Consider the following 21,592-nt stretch of genomic DNA (forward strand, 5'->3'; position numbering starts at 1 on the left):
TTTTGGTGGTAGTATGTATGTACTTCTATTCTTTGGGGTTTATTGCTGTGGTGTTACCTATTACCTGTGTTTTTATGGTGTATCTGCCTTCCTTAGGTTGGAATTTTCCTTCTAGTGCTTCCTGTAGGGCTGGGTTTGTGGATAAGTATTGTTTAAGTCTGGTTTTGTCTTGGAAGGTCTTGTTCACTCCATCTATGATGATTGAAAGTTTTGCTGGTTATATTTGCTGGCATCCATGGTCTCTTAGTGTCTGCATTATATCTGCCCAGGTCCTTCTGGCTTTCAAAGTCTCCATCAAGAAATCAGGTGTTATTCTGATGGGTTTGCCTTTATAAGTCACTTTGCCTTTTTCCTTTGCTGCCCTTAATATTCCCTCTTTATTCTGTACATTCAGTTGTTTAATTGTTATGTGGTGAGGGGACTTTTTTGGGGGGTCTAGTCTGTTTGGTGTTCTATAGGCTTCTTGTATCTTTATAGGCATTTCCTTCTTTAAGTTGGGAAAGTTTTCTTCTATGATCTTGTTAAATATATTTTCTGTGCCTTTGAGTTGGTATTCTTCTCCTTTGTCTATCCCTATTATTCATAGGTTTGGTCTTTTCATGGTGTCCCAAATTTCTTGGACATTTTGGGTCATGACTTGGTTGGTTTTAATGTTTTCTTTGACTAATGAATCTATTTTTTCTAACGTATCTTCAACACCAGAGATCCTCTCTTCCATCTCTTGCATTCTGTTGGTTATACTTGCCTCTGAAGTTCCTGTTTGTTTACTCAGATTTTCTATTTCCAGCATTCCTTCTGCTAGTGTCTTCTTCATTTTTTTCTATTTCCCTCTTCAGGTCTTGGACTGTTTGCCTTGCTTTTTCATGATTTTCTTTCAAGGACTTATTGTTTTCTTCTGCTTTAATTGTCCTTTCCTCTAGTTTTTATTATGATCTTCACATTTTTTGTTTGTCTGTTCCTCTACTTTATTTTTGATTTCTTCTATATAAGGCTCTAGCCTCTTCATGATGTTGATGTTGCTTATAAGGTTGTTTTCCTCCTCCTCCTCCTCCTCCTCCTCCTCTTCTTCTTCTTCTTCTTCTTCTTCTTCTCCTCCTCCTCCTCTTCCTCCTCCTCCTCCTCCTCCTCCTCCTTCTTCTTCTTCTTCTTCCATTCCTTGATGTTCAAGTCTAGCTATTGGAGAAGGGCTAGGTTCTGGTGATGCTGTATTGCTCTTTATTTTGTTGTATGTACTTCTGCCTTGATGTCTGCCCATCTCCTTGTGGGTTCGTTCTTGGTCTTATCAGTGTACTTGGTCCAGACAGAGCTGAAATATTTTGGGAGCCTCTCTCTGGTCCAGATGGAAGCTCTGGCCTGGATGGGAGCTCTGGTCCATATGAGAGCACTGGCCAGATAAGAGCAGGGGGCCTGGACTCTGAGTCTCAGGAAGTCCCTGGGGTCTCCTTATCTTGTCCAGATGGGAGCTCCTCTTGTCCAGATGGGAGTTCCAGGACAGGATGGAAGCTCTGGTCCAGATGGGAGTTCCAGGGCAGATGGTAGCTGGGGGCTCTCTGGTCCAGATGGGAGTTCCAGGGCAGGTTGGGAGCTGGGGGCTGGTCTCTGAGTCTAAGGAAGTGGCTGGGGTCTCGGGCAAATGGGTGTGGGGGCAGGGTGTGGAGACTGCAGGGTCTGCCTGCAGTCTTGGAAAAGGGGAGCCTTCCTGAAGGGCCCACCGGTTGGCAGGAAACTGGAGCCAAGTTGGGCAGGTCCTTCCGGGATGGCTGGTGTCCAGGGGTGGGACCCAGGGGCAGTTGCCTCACTGACTATAACTTCAGGCACTCACCTCAACTGTATTCTTTTGTTTTATTTCTCCAACACCATGTAATCTTTTTCATTATTTTATTTATGTTTATTTTCTAAATGTTTTATTTATTGTTTGAACATTTTATCCAGTTATATAGTGTGTTTTGAACTATCCATCCATCCCACAAGGTCTTTATTACATCAATTTCTAAAAATTATCTTAAAGATTAATTTCACAACTTCTATAACAAAAATCTGTTGCAATTTTTTGACTAGGTTTGCCTAGTTCATGAAATTGTTTAGAATTGAGGTCTTAAAGAATAGGGCATCTTAGGTAATTGAAAATAGTATAGCTTTCATTTATTTAGGTCTTAGGAATGTGTGACAGTTTTATTATACAGGTTTTATCAATATTTTGATAAAAATTACTCAAACTATTCCATACTTCATATGTACACATGCATACACATCTCATTCAAATGCGCATCTACACACACACACACACACACACACACACACACACACACACACACACCACGAAGACGCACACACAGATTTCAGTAGTTTCTTGTTCATATGCAAAAAGTAAACTATTTCTGTAAGTTGATATTTCATCTTCTTACTTTTATAAACATAGACCATAGGGTTTTCCATTTTAGGTTAATAGGATGAATTATATTAAAGATCTTTTTATGTTAACCTGGCTTTGCTTTTATAGGTTTAGCCACACATTATCACAAGGCCTTCTGATTACATATGGTTGAATCTGTTTCACATTTTAAGAAATAATTGTATCTGTGTCTATAAAGGATATTTATATAAATTTACCTTTCATTAGGCAGCTTATAAGGAATAGAAATTTATTCGAACAGTTTAGAAGATTGGAAAGTCGAAAATTAATCAGCCAGTAGGATTCAGTGTCTGGTGAGGCCTTATTCTCTTCTGTAAAGATAGCCTTCTCCATGCATTCTCAAATTTTGGAAAAGAAAGAGAGAAATTCTATGTCTGTACCTAGTAGAAGAAAGAGAAATTTCAAAAAGGCTCTCAGATCCCCTGTTATGTAGACACCAATTCTGTTACCGAGTGGTAGACTCTCGTAATCTAATTACCCCCGAACAGCTTTAATTTGTACTGTTGCATTTGGGAATTAAGCTTCAGAAACATTTCAAAGGAACATGAACATCCAAACTATAGCACATTTTCTCACTTGCATTATTCTGACAAAAAAGTCTTATCTTTTAGTTTGTTCTTTTGTATCTAATTTGACATTTTTAATGTTGCTGCTTTTAGAATTTTTTTCTCAGTTTTCATTGATTCTAAGCGATTTGTTTATGATTCTCCTGGCATAGGAACATTTCTTGTGCTTAGGATTCACTCAGCTTAGACTTCAGCTTTATGCTTTCTTCAATTGCACAATATTTTTGTCGCTATTTCTTCACATTTTAAAAAGACACTTATTTTGTTTTTAATTGTGTGTGTATGTGCGTACACTTGCGTATGTGAGTGCAGTGTTCAAGGTATCCAAAAAAGGGCATTGATTCTCTGAAGCTGGAGTTATGTATGGGCTGTTGTGAGCCACCAGACATAGGAACTGGGATTCTGAATTCAGGTCCTCAAGAAGAGCAGTAACTGCTCTTAACCATGGAGCCATCTCTCTAACCTCCATTAAAAATTGCCTTAATTTTTAAATTGTACTTACTTATTTGTGTGTATGTGTGTGACTGTGTCATGTCTTTGTTTGTGTGTGTGTGTGCGTGCATGTGTGCACATGTGTACACACATTGGAAAGTAATATGTTTCCTTGTTTTTATTTTGTAGTATTGGGGATTAAATCTGTAGCTTTGTGCTTCTAGATAAATACTCTACCACTGAGCCTCATTCCTACTCCTAATAGTAAATCATTCTTTATCCATCCAAATGAAACTGTTGCTTCTGAAGCTTTACTTTTCATTGTAAAATTCTTGGACTGGTAACGTGGCTCAGTGGGTAAGGGTAGCTTGGCATCAAACCTCATGACCTAAATTCCATTCCTAAGACCCACATAGTAGAAAGAAAGAACAGACTCCCATGAGTTTGGCCTCTGACCTCTACATGGCATACACCTACATGTGTGCATGTATACACACACACATACAAATGTAGTGAAAATTTCTATGTGATTGTTCTCTCATAGTTGCCATATATTTGTTTATTTGTCATAGGCGCATTTTTCTTCAACTTTTGGACTTACAATAATGACTTCAAATGCCTTTTTTGTTATTGCCACATGTGGATTATTTCAGGATTAAGATGAAATTAGAGACAGCCAACACGCATGCAGTGTAGACTACAATATTTTCCTTGGGCATCACAGTAATTCAGTCAAATTCATGAGGGCCAGCCTCTTCTAGTAGGACTTTCATGGACAAAGAGCTGCAACGTATCCTCAGAAAGCATCCCTGCCTCTGCTATCACTGTGTCATCAGCAGAAGATGACGTATAGTGAAAGCCACTCAAATGAAGCCCTCAGCTAAGAAGTACCCAAGTGGGAAGTTCTGAAAGGTAACGAGGATTCAGACATTTTAAAATTGGACGAGTGCAAGATCCAGTGGAACTGGAAGTTTACTGTAAGATTATCCTCTAAAAATTGCAGAAGCTACACCCATGGCTTCTCACCAACCTGGCTGCCTAAACATAACCTGAACAGAGAGGTCAGCAATCTACATGCTAATGTGGACAAGTGAAAACTCAAGAGATTACAACCCCACACCAAGAACTACAGGTAGCTAAGAAATGCTGAGAACAGGAAAAGCAGACGTGTGTGTGTGTGTGTGTGTGTGTGTGTGTGTGTGTGTGTGTGTGTGCTTTGTGACAGCAATTAAAGGAAAAGAGGTAATGAATTTTAAAGAGAGTGGGGTAGGGAGTGCATGAGAGGGTTTGGAAGGAGGAACAGGAAGAGGAAAAATGATGTAATTATATTGTAATCTCCAACAAGTAAAAACAGAAAATATTAGCATTGTAGGCTGAAGAAAAAGTGGTGATATGATGATGTTCTTGGTGACAGCTGTAAAGGAAAAGTTCAGTGAAATAATAGAGCAAATAAGTAGAAGAAAAGAAACAAAAGGAAGCAGAAATACCATTCTATGGTACTGCTGTGAAATTGGATTTCTTAAGTTTAAAAGGTCAAGTCCAATGCAAAATTTATGGAAATTGAAAATAAGTAGATGAAAGAATAAGCAGGAAACGTTAGGTTACATTGGAGACAGCTATTGAAACAGATCATAATTTTCAAATATTTGGGGTCCGATTCTGGAAGGGTGATGGAGACAGTGTGGAAGTGAGTGTGCCTTTGATATAAGACATGGATGACCTGGAATTGAAGAAAGGTGGAGTGCTACTCAGATTATTTTCCATTGACCAAGGAGGAGATAGGACATGTTGAAGGGTGTTCTCCCCAACTCCAGTGATGCTAGGTGTGTGCATAATCCGTAGTTATGCTGGTTTTCATTTTTCTTTCTTCTTTATCTCGTTAAAAACACATTTCAGAATATTTTCTGATAGCTTCATCACTGAACTGAACAAGCTGACCCTGAAATTTCAAAGGAAGAAAAAAAAATGTGATTAATTTTGTTTTGCATTGTCCTGTTTCCTCAAATGTCTTTTTTCATGATTTCTTAAACACTATGGATGAAGTATTGTAGAAACCCTGGATTCTTCTAATATTATTGAGGAATGGTTATTTTTATTCAAACTGATAGTTAATTTTGTTGCATTGTTTTTAAAATAAATTATTATATCTTAGAAAAATATATATCCCCATATCCCCAAATATATTTAAGCATATTATAAATTATTATAGTTTGGAATATATATTTCCAAATATATATATATTATAAATTATTATATTTTTGAAAAATATATATTCCCAAATTCATGTATTTAAATTTAATTTTCAATGTTCTGGCATTTGGAGATGAATCCTTTGGGTGGTTATTATGTCATGAGGATGCAGTCCTCATGTGGGATAACTGTGCTTACAAGAGAAAACCAGGGGACTAGGCAGCATGCACAGCTCTCTATTACATGAGAATATAGTGAGAAGTTCACATACAATGCAGAAGAGATCACTCTTTAGAACCAGAACACAGTTATCTGAGGACTCATTGTAGCTATAAACTTTTTCCTGGTCCTGCCCAGCTCCTGCAGCCCTGGGGTTCCATAGCCGCTCAGACCCAAATAAACACACAGAGGCTTATATTATTTTAAAACTTTGGCCATGGCAGGCTTCTTGTTAGCTAGCTCTTATATCTTAAATTAACCTATTTATATAAATCTATATCTTGCCACGTGGCTTGTGGCTTACTGGTACTTTATATCTTGCTTCTGGTGGCAGCTAGCAGCATCTCCTCTCTCTATTTCTCCTTCCTCTCTTTCTAGTTAGAATGTCCTGCCTAAACTTATTCTGCCTCACCATTAGCCAAACAGCTTTATTTATCAACCAATCAGAATAATACGTATTCATAGCATACAGAATGATATCACCTCTTATATTAGCTTTGAGGAATGTAAGACAAAAACATGTTTTTGATAAGTAAGCTAATCTTAAGCACTTGGTGTCAAAAATCCCAAGTGACTGAAACATTGGTTAGATCCAAAGCCTATGTCCCAGCTAATGGGAAGCTGACAGGATGTCTCTTAGTTATGTGATCTATTTTTTTTCTTCCCAGGAATTTTCTCTAGGTAATGACTCTCCAGGCTCCAGCATGGATGTGATCAAATTTAGAAAATGAGGAAAATCACTCTGATTTGGCAAATATCTATTACCTAGAGCCGTGCATCTCAGTCTCTCATTAATTCTTGCAGCATCTCTGGGTTGGAGCCTAGTCATAAGTAGATCTAAAAGCTCATAGTGAAAGTTGCAAACTTGTGGTTTCAAGCCATCCCTAAGAAATCTGGACGGAACAATTTCAGAACACAAAACTGCAGTGATTTGTAGATTCATCTTTGACACAGTCAAAGCTTAGAAGTCAACATTTCTTTCTCTACCTAAAGGAAAAATAGTATAAGCCAAAACTCAACCACTTCCTTGCTCTGTCAGAGAACCAAGATCGCTGAGCCAAACACTACTCTGGAATATGAGGAAATATATCAGAGAGAAACCATGACTGAAATCAACTCACCTGGAGCTGAAGCTGTTGGGCAAGAACAAACAGGAATGTTTTGATGTTTTAATGTTGACCTAACCCTGGAGCGTAGTTGTAGACTAGCACCGGAAGGCAACATTTCTGGGGACAGCCAGACTAGATGAAGCAGTGAGTTAGGGTTCAATGAGAGATCTTACTTCAGTGTATTAGATGAAAAGCAATTGAGGAGAATACCACTGAGCTTTACATGTGCTTGCATACACACATGTGCAAATGTGCACACACACACACAAGCACACACACAAGAATAGAAAAACTAGGAACATATGAGACAGGAATGCTTGTTACCATGAGATACTGTTTCCTAAACATCTAATAGTCTGGGGCACATGCACTTTCCTGTTTTAAATTTATGCTATGTTGGAGTAAGAAAAAAAAAATCTAAGAGAAGTAGTATAAGTGCTCAGAGCTTAAGAGGAACATACTCCTTACAAATTCATTTTTAGTTTAGTTTTCAACCCACTATCCTATACTCATGCTGTACTTAAAATTTGTCTTGAAACACAGCAAACTTAACAGTGCCCATCAAAACAGAAGTGGATGCTAGAGCAGAGGATAGGTCTTAGGATATTATGATGGTAGACATTTTACCTGGATGGTTTCTACCACTGTGTCAACAGGAGTGTGAGGATTTTACAAGGCTATCTATCAGTACATTCTGTTGCTTTATTTTCTGGCAGAATTAACTGGTGATGTGGTTTTTCATATCCATGTCTGGAAATTATTGAAGGTCCAGTGTATAATAAACTGATTTATTGATTATAGGACTCACTTCCCCTTCCTTCCTTCCTTCCTTCCTTCCTTCCTTCCTTCCTTCCTTCCTTTCTCTCTCTCTCTTTCTTTCTTTAAGTTTTGGTAATTTGGAAACTAGGTTACACCTATACATTATGGCAAGAAGAACTTGGAAGTGTCAATGCAAAGGAATAAATAGTGACAACATTTTGCAAATCAAAATAGCTCTCTATTGAGGGCAACTTGATTTAATTTGTATATTAGTTAAATAATTCTCATTGATAGAATTATACCTTGATTTTAAATTATTAACAGGAACCCCAAGTGATGGCTCTTAATGCCTTTGAAAGATCATTTTCTGAGAATACTGCATTGAAAACATCATGAAGGTAACAGATTTTTCACTAATTGCCAGGAAGTACAATTTAAGGCAGCACAAATGGTTGAATCTCTCAAAACAGATCTTACCATCTGGATAGACGATGGGCTGATGCCACAATGGCCAAATTATGCAGGACTCTCACTCAGATCCTAAAGAAATCTTCCAGGTCACTCAGAAACAAAGATGCTTAAGTTCCAGCAATACATTACACAGCCAGAAAACTCAGTAAGTTTGGCTAGACAGTCAATACATTTAAAAGTCCATGTCTTAAATCTATACTTCTCAGTTGAGAAACTAAGGTAGTCTCTAGTAGGGAATGTGTTCTTGTGGAGACTGGGATGAAGATGGACATTCCACTGGGATGATAAACAACAGTAGGTGTTTTGCTAATGACATACAAAAAGGATTCCAAAGAAGTTTTGTAGATGGTAGGTAACTGTTATGGAAACTAAGTTATTCAGGATATAAAAAGAAGGTAAAAACCAGGAAGAGTGACCCAGAAGACAACTAGGGTAGAGTGAATGTTGATGAGTGCCCAAGTCTTGGTAGATTGAAAAACTTATGAAGGCAGACAACCTTAAAGTTATAGCTTCCTCCTGCATTCCTTTAGTCTGTGGCAAAGCCTTCTACATATATGCAATAAAGAAAGATTTGGATAATTTGAGGGAAAAAACCCATGATGTCTCTTAATGAATAAGAATAAGGTTATGGATGAGCACATGCCTGCGTGTCTTGGTCTCCCTGCAAAATTAAAGGCTTACCTCCTGTGTCAGAGGGAAGAACTTAGCAAAACATTTTAGACATCATAAATCACACTATTATGTTCAACAGAACTGGCCTCTATCCATCAGGCTTGCATCTTGCTCATATCCCAGACCAGTATATGCAGGACATTCACCCTGTGCAGAGACCCAAAGCTGGCTGCAGTTACAAGGAGAGTCCTCTGCTTGCCGGAAATGATTTCATAAATATTTCCTACTTCTTCAGGTGGGACCAAGAGTGTACTGTATGTGGTTTTGTAGAAAATAAAAGTGGTATAGGAAAGATAGTGCCCCAGCACTTTTTGATACAGGTATTCTAAAGGCACACTCAGGAAACACATACATACACATCTCAAAGAGACCCCTTTACACATCCCTTTTGGAGATATTCTCAGAATCAGCATAGCCTACTTTTTAAGCATTTCATTCGTCAGCTTTTTGTTATTAAAAAAAAAAGTGTTCAATTTGCTTAAAGTGCCTCAGGGAGAATATGATCAAATTCACTGATGGCAGCAACACTGAATAGAAATGGAGAGGGACAGAAATATCAGGGCCAGTTAAAATGGACCCATGGATAAAAAGCCCTCATGGCTCTACATGTTGCCATATCCAGAGATTAGTGAAATTAAACCAGAGATGATCATAGCCTAATTAAGAATAGACCTTGCAAGCCATGGCTTTGCAGCCTAAAGGACTGGATAGTATAGGGACCTAAGCCAAAAACTTCATAGTTGGGCATGTTTCTGGACAGCCATTTTGACTCTGTGTGTTATCTTAAGACATTTTCCCTTAATGAGTTGCCAGGAAAGGACTGGTCCTTTCAATTACATGTGAAGATGTTGCCTCAAACACATGTAAGTCTAAATTATTTTAGTGTTCCTCTTGAAAGTGGACCCAACTGTAGCTTAAATGGAGAAGAAGAGGTGAAGAACATCCAAGACTTCCTGCAGGCCCTTCCACTAGCACACAAATAAGAGTTTATATGTCACACTACCCAGAAATTTAAGCATGACAACTTCTTCAATAAGGCAGCCATGGGATGAAGTGCTAAAAGGAACCCAAAGAAGAATATTTGGTACTGTGAAGTTGGGGATCCATGCCCAAGGAAATCCAGAGGCTACATGAGAATTCTAGTTTTCACAAATGAACTGTCATCTCAGAGGAAGGGTGGTGTTTATTTGGTTCTTTAGAATCAGGGTCATTAAAGAGGAAAATCAAGGGGACATATTGCTGCAGGAGGTGAGGAGATAATCCTAGCTGACACTCTGATGACATTTGTTTGAAGATGTCTAGTCACTGTAGACGTACTTATCTTCTTTGGGGTGATGAGCATTGGGAATCACTGGGGACCTTCTAGGAGGGTGACACCAAGAGAAGGTGGTATGATATCTTGAAGTCTCAGCCATGAATCTCTCATTTACTCTTTATTTTCAATATAAAAGTACCTGTCATACATTTCCAACAAATGGCACTAGGAAACTGGACATTTGTCGTTAGGAGAATAATTAACAAGGAAAGAAGGAAGAAAAGGTGGGAAGAGTCTTGACCTAAGTTTTATGCTTTATAAAACTTAATTCAGTGTGTGGCTTGTCATATGACTCATTGGCACTGGCCACCATGTCTGACTACCCAAATTCCATCTCTGGAACCCACATGTTGGAAAAATATAACTAATCCATGAAAGCTGTCTTTTGACTTCCATGTGTTCACCTTGATACTTGCACAGCAACTCCACATGCCTCCACATAGACCTCACAAAAATAATAAACAAACAAGTGTAAAAATAAACCTTTAAGTTTAAATGAATCATAGACTTCAATATATCATATAATACTCTATTTTAAAATATTTTTTAAAAACCATTAAAATCAATTGACTCTAATGACTTTAGACTTTTAGACTTGGCACAGAAGTAGAATCTGTAAGAGAATATGTTGATATTTTTTCAAAAATTAAAAAAAATATGTAAATGATCCCGTTAATCTGATGGAAAAACAAACTACAAACTCTGAAGAAGCATTGACAAGCCACATGTCCAACAAAGGACCAATATGTAGATTGCATAAATAATTCTCAAACTCAACAGTGGTGAAATAGAAACAAATAGCCCATTACAATATGGACAAAAGAGACAAGAGCACAGGCAGGTCATGAGTAAGGACATGGAACGAAGTCCAGAACTCCCAGGGGCTCACAGAGACTGAAATGGAAAGCATGGGGCCTGCTGGTGCTACACCAGGTCCCTGAGTATATGTTATGGCTGTCAGCTTGATGTTTCTGTGGGACTCCTAACTGTGGGAGAGGGTGTGTCTCTGACTCTCTTGCCTGCTCTTGAGACTCTTTTCCTCCTGTTAGGTTGACTTGTCCAGCCTGGGCATGAGAGCTTTTTGCCTTGTCTTACTGTATCTTGTAGTGGTTGTCTCTTGAAGTCCTGTTCTTTTTTGAAGAGGAAATAGAAGAGGATGGAGGGGAAACTGTGGTCAGGATGAATTTATGAGAGAAGAATCTATTTTCAATAATAATAATTAAAAAAGATATCCAGCAATTTTAGGCACTAGGAAAGTACAAATTAAAACCTAAACGAGACACCTGTACATATGGTAAAATAGCTAAAGTCTATTTAAAAATAGCAGTGACAGCAGAAAAGCCGGCAATGATGTGAACAAACATGGTGACTCATATATATCTTGTGGCAGTATAAAGTGGCCTACTCACTCAGGAATACAGTTTGGCTGTTCCTTATGAAACTGAGCATGCAGCTACCATCTGGCCCTGAAAGTGTACTCATGGGCAACTGTCCCGCAAGAAATCAAACCTTCTGTTAATGCCTGTCCAGGGAAGTATTTAGCCATTTAATTGGTTATGGTCAAAATATGTGGAAATAACTCAGATATCTTTCTCCAAGTGAATAAACTGTGGTGCATGAATCTCATAGACTGTATCTCACAAACAAAAACGAGCAAGTTCTTACTACTTCAGACAACTTGGATGCATCCCTAGAGACTTGTGTTTAGTGGGAAACAAGTCCTGAATGGTCCTATACTGTGATCACTTTGTTTTGAAAATGATAAGAGATTATAGAAACAGAGAACTACAACTGCGAAGAAGGGTTATGTGAGGGAGACAGGAAAGGGACTTCGCAGCAAAAGGTGAACAAACGCGATCTTTGTGGGGATAGAAATACTCCATATTTTTACCATTTTAATGACACTGCCATGGCAATGCTTTCATTAGGGGAGGCTAGGCACAGGGCGTGGGGGGTTTCTGTGTATAATGTTTTAAAACTGCATGTAAACTTAAGGTATATTAAAACTAAATTTTCAATTAAATCACCCCCAATAGCTCATAATAGTTAAACAAGTCAATGTATCATCTGTGTTTAAAATTTCAAACCACATAGCTAGGTGATTGAGATCATGAGATGAATTGGGGCTAAGGAAAGGCTTGGACTTGATTTTCTAGCTATGGAAAGATTTTGGAGTATTTTACAAAGAGAAATTACATGTTCTGTCTTGCATTTAAGGGAAGTCACAGTTTCCCTCTGGTATGTATGTGATGTGGGGTTTCGTTTAGAATGTATGTGGGGAGATAGGAAGGGGTAAGAGGAACCAGAAGGCGACAAAGACTGGCTTTTTTTTTTTTTTTTTTTTTTTTTTTTTTTTTTAGCTCAGACAAGGGAGAACAGTGTCAAGAATTTTGTCCAGGCATCTTCCTTTGGTCACGAGTGCTTGATGCAGTTCTAGTCATTGGTGAGCAACTGTGAAGATTTACAGGCTGCTGGAATAAGAGCCCGACTAAGGCCCCAAGTCTCCATCATCTCTCCTTTCTGCCATCTTTCTATTGTGAAGACTGTGCTCCAGAACCTTGAAACTACCAAGCCCAACACGAACATCTTAGCTTTCTAACTCGATCAATGCATGCTCTCAAGTAAATATACTGATAATTAAGACTGCTCTAGAGCCGGCCAGTGGTGGCACATGCCTTGAATCCCAGCACTCAGGAGGCAGAGGCAGGCAAATATCTGTGAGTTCGAGGGCAGCTTGGTCTACAGAGCGAGATCTAGGACAGGCACCAAAACTACACGGAGAAACCCTGTCTTGAAAAACAAAACAAAAAGAAAGAAAGAGAGAGAGAGAGAGAGAGAGAGAGAGAGAGAACGAAAGAAAGAAAGAAAGAAAGAAAGAAAAAATAAAGACTGCTCTAAGAGAGTTCTGTTTCTTGAATTCTCAAAGTCACTGAGCATAATCCTTTTCCTTTGGGTAGAGCTAGCCAAAGGTCCTACCTAGCAACAATCCACTTGACTATATTCTGTGCGTCTGTGTATTGGGGATTAGAGGATGCATCATAATCAATCTCAGATAGCACAGGTCTCAGATAGCACATGTCTAGCGCAAATGCACTATGAAATAGCTCCACATGTATTTTTTGGTGCTTTGACCCATTCAAGATCTATGGAGCTTTAGAGTTTCACATAATCTTTCTTTTTTTGGGGGGAGAGGGTTCAAGACAGGGTTTCCCTGTGTAGCTTTGTGCCTTTCCTGGAACTCACTTGGTAGCCCAGGCTGGCCTCAAACTCACAGAGATCTGCCTGCCTCTGCCTCCCGAGTGCTGGGATTAAAGGCGTGACCCACCACCGCCCGGCTCACACAATCTTTCTTGTGGACTCCCAGTAGGAGATAGGTACCAGGGATGGCAAACATAAGGGTGTGTGAATGCCAAAACCATGGCCTTCTCTTGGTCCCTAGTTCAAGAGTTTCTCAGAATCTGCAGATATTCTTCAGGATATTTCCTGTGATGGAGTGAGGTGGGGAGATAATTCTGAATTTCTTAACTTTGTTTTAACCACCTTCTCCAAACCACATTACCATGCTGGAAAGAGAAAGGTGCACATTTTAAATTCCCCCTTTCTCTGAAGCCCTCACTGCAATTTCCTGAAGAATTTCAGAAAAATGGCAAGGTCTGTGATGGCAGCAGTTCCCTGTAGCAGCTGGTCTCCTGGGCATTTCTTCCCATTGCCTACTAAGCACATGAACTTGAGGCAGTGTACTTAGTGTCCTTCCTACCGCTGTGTAAGAACAGCTAGAGTGGAGGATGGGCTCTGCTTAGACAGTGCAATTGCCTCCATGCACAACCTGCCTCTATTAGCACCTTCCTGGGAGGAGAGAAGCAACACCATAAAAAACATGCCACCCAAGTTGTCATGTGAACATTTCCTTTTCTCAGAAGAGACCTGAGGGTGTAATTAAATTTCTCTGATAGCCTATCTTCTTTAAAGGTTGTTTTCTTTCTTTCTTTTTCTTCTTTCATAAACAGAATAACCCTTGGTGTTTATTTAATGAAATGCTAGAAGATCCTGTATGTGTTTTCAGATGAGTATTTTTTTTTTCCCTCTTTGTGTACATCTGTTTTACTGTTTCTCTGGGTCCACTCAAGGGATATCTCTGAGCCTCAGAAGATACTTCCTGATGGCAAGTGCAGGGCTAGGTTTGGCCAAGAGAGATGAAGCTTTTTCCAGGGACATGCTATTCTTGTTTGTATGTCTGTTTGACTAGATATGGATGAGAAATTAAATCTGGCCAAGGGGTGGATACTGGAGTTTATGTGTTGGGTGGAGGCGGCATATGGAGGGACCAGGGATAGGGAGAAAAGGCTGGCCAGGATGTAGCCCCAAGGTGATAAATGAAGGTCTGGAAATTTGCCAAAGCAGATCATTGTGGCATAATCAGCAGAAAAGAGGCACCAGCAGCTGATGAAATATGATCTTAAGGGAAAACTCAAATCCAGTTATTAATGGAGGGAAAGAGCCAGTCTGGGCTTGAGAAGTGATTTGAAGTAGAGAGGCATGAATAGACATAGTGATTAGATAATGTCAGTTCCTTCCTTGCTGCCCAGAGAGGATGTGAGTGAGAGCTGAGCTCTAGACACACTAGCTTCCTGGTTGTTGCTATCACATTCAGTATGGAAAGAAGAGCCCGGATGCACAGACCGGCCCATCTGTGCCTTGGCAGATGGAGTGGGAGTTGCCCAAGTGAAGAGCACAGTGTGATTTAAGACTGTCTGTAAAGGATATTATACTTGGGGTAGTTCAAATACAATTACATTAATATGGCCGTCTCAGATTTTTAACTGAATGAACAGTTTCTGAATTGATTTTATTGTTTAAAATCATGCTAGTTAATGGCTTTTTAAAATAAAATTGCCTCTGGCTGACTTAAACATCAGTAGAAGATTAAAAAATTAATTTGATTGTATTTTAAGCCCTAAATCAAGATTTCTATAAAATTGGACATATCCCATTTCCTCCTTTTTAAAATTACTTATTTTTGACCATTTGATGAGCCCAAAGCAAACCAAATTATAAATGGGTTCTGCTGAATCTTAGCTCAAACCAAAGGAAGATCTATTTTCTGTGAACTATCGGATAAGTTAAGTTCCCCAGTTTCTTCAGCAGAAAAAAAAAAAAAAAATGAAGATAAAACATCTCTCTTGTAAACCTGTTGTGAAGCTTCTTACAAAGTTATTAATATAGTTCTTGGCCTATGGCAGACTCTCAGTAAAAATTTACTACATATTTTTATTATGTATATGTGCATACATATAGGCCAGATAGTTCTTTGGGGGTATGCCTTCAATGTTGAAAGGCATGCATAGAAAGATAGGACATTATGAGTGAAATCAGTCAAGGGCATGTGTACATAGGAAAGGACTGATTGACAGGATAGATCTGGGAATGCCTTTTTAAAGAGTATTAATACTGATTATTAAGATGATAAAGGAAAGATTATGTAAGTTCTCACATGTCATGAGTTTGGAGTTTATTTTCAAAGTTATCTGTTGGCAGTCTTTCTCTGTTCTAAAGCTGTCTTGCAAATCGTTTGGGGTCAGGACCATTCACTTTGTGTCACTATTACTTGTTGATGCTCTGGTCACATGTAAGCAAGCAGCTGTAGACACCATTAAACCAAAAGATGTGGAGGTATTGCAGTAGAAGTTTATTCATAAAAGCAGACCAGTGGGCCTAATTTCATGTAAGAGTTTGCTGATTAATAATATAGGTGGTAGAGATCAAGTATAGAATTATTTTTTATCCTTAAGTTTTTTCATGCCTAGCTGGTTATAGCATACCCTTATAATAGGTTTAATTAAATAATTTAATAAATATTTAAGTGACTGCTATCGTTCAGCTACTATTGCTAATTTCCAGAGAAATCGCTGTTTGTTGCTTTTAGGAGTTCATGTTTTAGTGTAATGAGAGACCTGTATCTGTTACTGTACTCTCATGCAAACAATAGTCTACATAAACTACATTTAGCAAAGTTTAATGTGGTACTCTTAGATCTTTCACACTGAGAGACTACTCATGGCACAGAATATCTAGCTATCAGCAAGATATTTGTCAAAGTAGTCCCTGATGTTACCATGGACTTGACGAAGCGTGTGACTGGGTGATGATATGTCTCTGTGTTCTGCAACCTGGATAAATGACAGTACTCAATGAATGCTGATTGATTGATCACTGGCAGCCTGGAGAGCAATTTCCAGTGACCTAGAAGGCCGTGTCCTTGCCTCTGTGCTACCCATCACTTCTATCGATGACTTAGATGAAAACATGGAAAGCATGCTGATCAAATTTGCAGATGATATAAAGCAAAGAGAGAGAGAGAGAGAGACAGCCAACACAGCCAAATTCTAAAATGATTTCTACAGGCTGGAACAATAGCCTTGATCTAACAAGACAAAAACATAATAGGGATAAATGGAAGGTCTTGCACTTGGGTTCAAAAGTCAAATTGTGTATGAGGTGGGGAGGAAATGGCTAAACAGCAGCATTTGGGGAAAAGCCTTAGAGATTCCACTGAGGGGCACAGTGGGAGTTCACCATATGATGTGAAAGGCAAAGCTGCCTCTGCACACCACGTACATTGCTCTGAGAGCTGTGACCAGGGTAAGGGAGGAGGCAATGTCACTGCAACAGGTAAAGATCAGGTTGTATATTCATGTGGTTGGGATTCCCAAGGGACATAAGTAGACTCAGTCTTGGTCAAGGCAAAAGACTCCATGTGGGAGTAGGAAAGTTAAAAGCATCAGGATTGATGAAGAACATTCAGGTAATGAGCATTTTATACAGGAAGCTCACTGTAGGGGAGACACAAAAGTTACTCCTTGAAAGTGCCTCTGCCTCTCTAGCAACATTCTGATCTCCTATGAGGTCTCAAGGATGAGCTGGTGTTTCTTAAAATGTACATCCTCTGGGCTAAATGATACTCCAAGGGCCCCATTCAAGCAGATCCTAAAAATCACTTTTGTTTTATTTGGTTTCCACAGCAATGCTGTCCATGAGGCAGAGTAAAATATCCATCTCTCTAATAATCAAAATATGGTAAGTGAGCAGAAGGATGTGTCTGCTTGCTTGCTGAGAAGCTTAGAATAGTGAGGGCAATTGAGGACTCCCCAAATAATTAAGCCAACCTAGATCCTTAGAGGGCTGTCAGGGAATAAAAGTTGGAGAAATGGAGAAGTCAATTAAAAATCTCTGGTTGACTTTGAAATCCATTTTCATGCAGCATTGTTGCTACAAAACTTTCTAAAGTACATTTATGCATTTCTCAGCAACACGAATGAATGAGGTATGATTAGATATTGAATCTCTAATATATGTCCTTCATTTGTAGAGTGACTCCTGACTATGGCCAGTCTGATTCGGTCTGATCTGGCCCTATTTCAACACATTAACAGCAATGTTACCACCTCTTCAGTTCAGGAACTTGGAGACTCATTCAGTTGCTTCTGGGATTTGACATTAATACTGTCTCTGATGTTGGTATACTTTGTCTTTTTACTCCACACTGTTCTATCTTCAGTATATCTAACATGTTTATTATATTGATATGAGAAGACATCATGACAAAGGCAACTTATGGACCAAGGGTAGTTTATTTAGGTCTTACAGCTTCAGAGCGTTAGAGTCCAAGGCAGTCATGTCAGGGAACATGGCAGCAGATAGGCAGGCCTGGTGCTAGAGCAGTAGCTGAGAGCTCACATCTTGAGACACAACCACAAGGCAGGGAAAGAGAGACACTGGGCATAGTGTGAGTCTTTTGAAACCTCAAGGCTCACCCCCATGACATACCACTTCCATCAATGCCACACCTCCTAATCCTTCCCAAACAGTTCCACCAACCAGGAACCAAGTATTCAAACTTATAAGACCCTGGGGATAATTATCATTGCAGACACCACACTTCTCCAACTCTCCACATCTTTGTGAGGGCACCACCTGATACTGTAGAAGAACACCCTGTTTTGTCATACAGTAATTCTTTCTAATAGTAAATGACTGACAATTTGCTGTGCCTTCCTTGTAAACCCCAGGGGTGATGAACCATGAAACTAATTTATTCCTTTCGCTATCTCCAGTATTTAGCTTAATGCCTTTCACAAAATAGGTGTTTGATATATTTGTTAAATTCATCTTATTCATGAAAGGTAGTAAGAACTTCAAGATATCATTTTAGCTATCAATGAAAATATGATCAACCAAAGATGGCAATAATATTTTCAGGAGCCATCTATCCCAATGTGCACTTATGATAGAGTAAGAGAGCTTTGTTCTAAGGATACAAAATTCAGCTAGATGTTCATCAGGTGATTAATAATAACGTCAATAACAGTATTCAGTCACAGAAAGGAAATATTTTGCAGCAGCATGAATGAAACCAGAGATCCTTGTTTTTAAGTAAAATTTTAGGTACAGAATGGCAAATATTGCAAGTTTTCACTTACATGTACATGCTAAAAGTCCAATTACAAACATTTAAAGAATAACATATCAGTTACCAGAGTGAGGGAAAGTGTTGTGGGGTGTGGATAAAGAATTTTAGATAGATGGAGGAGTTCAGAGCCATAGGAGCCAAGACGTTTGATATTCTGGAATAGAATAGGATCATGACAGTTAACAATTAGCTGAATATTTCAAATAGCTAGAAGAGAGGATTTTGATTGTTTCTAACACACACAAAAAAGATATATGTGTGAGATTACAGACATGCCAATTGTCCCAATGTGATTCTTACATTTGCAGTGTTATACCATAAAACAAATGTAGAAATAATTATGTTGTAATTAAAATTAAAAATATATTCAGAAGAAAAGGAATTCTATTGCTTACCTTAGAGCTTTAGGCAAGATTTGACTTGGCTGGCTCCTTTCCCTGGTGTCTTATTGATTGGGAAATAGATGTCCATTTAAATCCACTAAGTACACATTAATGCAACTCTACAGGACTTTCAAAACTCTGTAGAAGGCAAAACCTCCAAGTGCCATGCAGGAATTATTTCTAAGTTTTATGAAAGCCTGTTGCTCCTTAGTAGCATTGTTCAGCATTAGTATTCATGTCAAGAAGAGCATCCTCCTGCCCCACTAAATGATTCAAAAATAACTAACAAAGAAACCAAAAGGCAACCCACAATAATTCTCCTCTTGCAGACAATATGGAGCCATTATTCATTTAATAGTATAAACATTACTCTCCATCCCAGGGTTACTAACTTCTGGGTCTTTAATGGACTTCACATTGTACTTAAGGGATTAAGAGACAAGTTTGTAATTGATTCTCTTTGTTGGGGGAAACAGAGAAGATGAGTATTTACCTGGTCATGGGTTATGTTACTGATGGAATGTAAAAAGGCTCTCAAGGGTTACAGCTGTAGTGTAGTTTCTTCCCTTCATCTGAGGCGCCTTTGTGATTAATTCCTAGAAAACAGATCTACAAGAATAGGTTCTTTTAGTGAGTGTTGAGTTACAAATCACATGTTTCACTAAATTACTCACTTGCTCAATTGAAGCCCTCACATTTCTCTGTGCGCCTACTATGTGCTGGACATCTTGGAATCACTAGAGAAACAGGATGTACAGCGTAGAACAGCATAAAAATCAGAATTGATCTTCGGTGGAATGATGTAGAAGAATAAGTATTGAATGCATATTAATACAAACTAATATGAAATTCAAAAATTGCAACAACTGTCAAAATAAAAAAGAAGGATAAGTATTATTGTTTAAATCTGGTTTTGTCTAGGAAGGTCTTGTTCACTCCATCTATGATGATTCAAAGTTTTGCTGGGTATATTAGTCTAGGCTGGCATCCATCGTCTCTTAGTGTCTGCATTATATCTGTCCAGGTCCTTCTGGTTTTCAAAGACTATCAGAATAACACCCAATTTCTCAATTCTTTTCAATTTCTTTGAAAGCCAGAAGGACCTGGACAGATATTTGAGAAATCGGGTGTTATTCTGATGGGTTTGTCTTTATAAGTAAGTCACTTGGCCTTTTTCCTTTGCTGTCCAAGATTGGAAAAGCACAGGGACAAATAGCCAAATGAATGGAAGCATATAAATTATGAACCAAAGTCTATGGGGCCCCCAGCTGGATCAGGCCCTCTGGATAAGTGAGACAATTGAATAGCTTGAACTGTTTGGGAGGCATCCAGGCTGTGAGACCGGGACCTGTCCTTAGTGCATGAGCTGGCTGTTTGGAAACTTGGGCTTACACAGGGACACATGCTCAGCCTGGAAGGAGGGGACTGAACCTGCCTGGACTGAATCCAGGAGGTTTAAATGAATCCCCAGGGGAGTCTTGGCTGTGGATGAGTTGGGAGTGGAGGGGAGGGGCTGGGGGGAAGGCGGGGGGGGGGGCAGGAGGGGAGAGGACAGGGGAACCCATGGCTGATGTGTAAAACTAAAACACAGATATAATTAAAAAAAAGAAGGAATATTGACAACATAGAAGACTGTAGCATTGGGAGGGACTTGGAGAAAGAAGGTGGTATGATTAATTCCTCAGAAAGAAACAGGTATTCTATTGGTTTTCTGTGGCCATAATGTATCAATTATACCCCTGACATATTTCTCTATCCTTAGCAATGTGTGACTCCTATTCTAGACTGTCGACTTGACTAAATCTGGAATTAACAAAAACCCAAATGACTGGGAATACTTGTGAGTGATTTTGTTCCCAATTAAATCATTTGATGTGGGAAGATCCACCTTTAATCTGGACCACATAGCTGGCAGCCTCTATAAGGTATATAGAAGAAGGAAGATTCACACTGGATGTCAGCTGCTGCTGTCATTATACAGGTTGTGCTTAGGCAAACATATTTTCAAAATGCCATGGTATCACTCCGTGTCATATATAAAGAAGACACTATCTTGTTACAGAAGTCCTGGTCTTAGTCCTTAGGGAAGTGGCTTCCACATTAGTACAAATTCTGATTCCTCTAAATCCTGTGTCAGAAATATGTGGTATCTTCAGAAATAGGATCTTACCTTCAAGTTCTGGGAGGCAACCCAGGTCCTATTTTTTGGGGGAGTCACTTGGTATCCTCTGACCAACAATTTGAAGGGGGATTATTCATACTTAGAACTGGGATTTTGATAAATAGTCTGTGGCCCTTAGAGAGAGTTTTATCACCCCAGTGGCATGAATTCATTTAAATTATTTACACATTCATATGCATACTCATATACATTATATATGTATTTTAAGTAAACATAGAATAATGGTCCCTTATGGCAATGTAAATTTAAAGTAACAACAGTTTGGTTGGTGATGAAAGAAACTCACAATTATATTCAAACATGCTATGGGTTGTTTTCCATGAGTTTGCATTTTACTATCTATAGTTCTCATTGGTTACCTTTAATGACTTGAAATGAACATCAGAGATGTCCACTTTCCTGGGACTTAAGCAG

Source organism: Onychomys torridus, chromosome 21 (assembly GCF_903995425.1).
Source record: "Onychomys torridus chromosome 21, mOncTor1.1, whole genome shotgun sequence".
NCBI classification, from domain to species: domain Eukaryota; kingdom Metazoa; phylum Chordata; class Mammalia; order Rodentia; family Cricetidae; genus Onychomys; species Onychomys torridus.